This window comes from Propithecus coquereli, unplaced genomic scaffold, assembly GCF_000956105.1.
Source record: "Propithecus coquereli isolate 6110/MARCELLA unplaced genomic scaffold, Pcoq_1.0 Scaffold156, whole genome shotgun sequence".
Classification (NCBI taxonomy): Eukaryota; Metazoa; Chordata; class Mammalia; order Primates; family Indriidae; genus Propithecus; species Propithecus coquereli.
Window position 1 is genome coordinate 2,682,315 of NW_012140080.1, and position 2,306 is coordinate 2,684,620.

General features: G+C 33.4%; 1 long non-coding RNA gene across 1 annotated transcript; it reads right to left on the bottom strand.

Moving 5' to 3' along the window:
• Positions 1-344: 344 nt before the first annotated feature.
• Positions 345-2,302, bottom strand: LOC105807349. Its single transcript, XR_001137320.1, has 2 exons — positions 1,224-2,302; positions 345-677 (listed from the first exon to the last, which is right to left on the bottom strand). It is a non-coding gene; the product is annotated as an uncharacterized LOC105807349 (long non-coding RNA).
• Between the last annotated feature and the right edge of the window lie 4 nt (positions 2,303-2,306).

Genomic DNA, 2,306 nt, shown 5'->3' on the forward strand with positions numbered 1-2,306 from the left:
GTGCTTTGCATATAGCCAGTTACTTTGGACCACTCTAGCTGGTTAATTTAAAATTCATGATTTCAAAACACCACCAGCAATGTTAAATATACAGGGTAAAGACAGTAAACTGCAGCAGTATTCAAACGCTGAATATACAGTGCATAAAGAATAGCATTTTATTAGGGACAGCCAATAATGTCCACAATGCTCTTCCTCTCATTTGTCTATTAATATTGAAAGAAAATGTAAATATGCATAGCTTTGTGAAACTGCTTTAAAAATATAGGGGATAGCAATGTTTTAGACAACTGTATGTTCGTAGAACAAGATTGACACATTATGTGTAAACATTACACCAAGTATTTAGATACAAAAGTATTTATTTTATAAACTTTAAAATAGAATTTTAATGTATCTACTCACAAAACCTAACTTAAAACATGATACATTTATCTCTCTAGCTGATTTGATGTTACTGTTTTACAAACAACACTCATTTTGTAATTGTTTTCTATCAAGAACCTGAACTAAATGAAGATTTGTTTTATCAGAAAACATTTCCCTTTTATCTTAAAGAGTGCTTTTTAAATGAAGGCACCAACAAGAACTACTTTCAGATGGTACAGAATTTCTTATTTCTTGAAGACTCTGTGGTTGACCACTTCTTCATTAGTTACCTGCAGCAAGACACCTTCCTGCCAAAGGAAAAAAAAAGTATCTGAAGAAGTTTATCATGTTTGTCCAAAGAACCTAAATAACTTCAGTGGTGGTCTTAGGATCAAAGAAGACTCACTGGTGCATACAGTGGAGTAAGCCCTGAATATCACATTCCTGAAAAGGCAATAAAGCCAGGCAATGAAACTCCATTGATATTTAGTTTAAGAAATGAACTTCGGCAGCCAACCTATTATCTTTCTTCAGGGTAGGACACTGGGCAAGAATTACTACATTTAAACCCAACTATTTAGTATGGGATACATACAAGATTTATAATGCAGAACTTTACTCATAAGCATAAACTATTATCTGAAAGTAGATTCAACCATTTTGCCCCTACCTTTTCTTTCAGCCTGGTGATAAGCATGTAAAGCTAGAACCATAAAGTAATAGAACAAATGTCTTTATTTTAATAAAAACCCCTGATTGACTCGAAATGCTTGATCCGAGATATGTGAATACACAAGGATGTAACGATGGGAAATCTCATGATTTATTGAATTTGCAGCCTAACTTTTACCTACCATTTTACTACCAACACCACTGAAGGAACCAAGAAAAGCTTTATTAATGATCACTTGGCTTGCCTCAGCTGTTGAAATGAAGCACTTTACAGTCTTTGTGGCAGCAGAATATACTTGTCCATGGCTCATATCAATGCTAAAATTCCAGCAGGGAAAAAAATGATATGTTAAGCACCTGAATCTTCATGGAGGGGGGAGGGGATGGGAAAGAAGGAAAAAAAGGGAAAAACAACCAAAATAATTTAAGTAAATGACAGATTGGAAAACAGGGTTTAAAAAATTCTCTTGAGTTTATAAATTGTTAAACTCAATTTATAGCTATGTTAAACTACATAAAGAACCACTATACTGAAAGACCATTGAAGAGTATTAGTTTATCTTTTAGGGAGGAAAATTAAGAAAGGAAAAGTAAATAAGATCTTACCTAAAGAAGTTTAACTGAAGCTTAGAACTATTTTGCTCTACACCCTCAGCTTTCGTTGGCATCCTTATAAACTACTGTAGTTAAAGCTTGGTAGAAACAGCGCAGTTTTTTAAGACTGGCTGAACTTAGTAGCCGTGTCAAGAGTTCTCTTGTACTAGACCTGTGTCCCTGAAGAGTACCTCGCTGGGGTTATTTCCTTTCCTTGCATTGAAGAAGCAGCATCTAAAAGATCTAAAAAGGTGTTTCTCCTTGCAGAGATATCCCTTAAGTTAACTACATAATTTAATCCTGATGAATTGCAGACAACACACTTATATCTGACCAGCATTTATCTTATACAAATATACAACAACTTTGCAACGGACCTTAATTATACTACCCCCTCCTTAACTTATTTAAAATAAAAAGTCTATAATTACACAATTTCCTTTAGAATTATTTTATTAAATCATAAATGTACAACAGCTTCTTAACTCTACACACGCACTTAAATTTTTTAAAGGAAAAACGTTATGTCTTATTACACCATGATCCTGGCTAATAGCTTTTCAAAACTTTGAGAAAAATCTTAAAAAAGGTTTCACATGTCACCTGAAACTTACAAATTTAACATTATCAAAGAAGGAATGCTTCTACACTCTTACAAAGACCACTAGAAA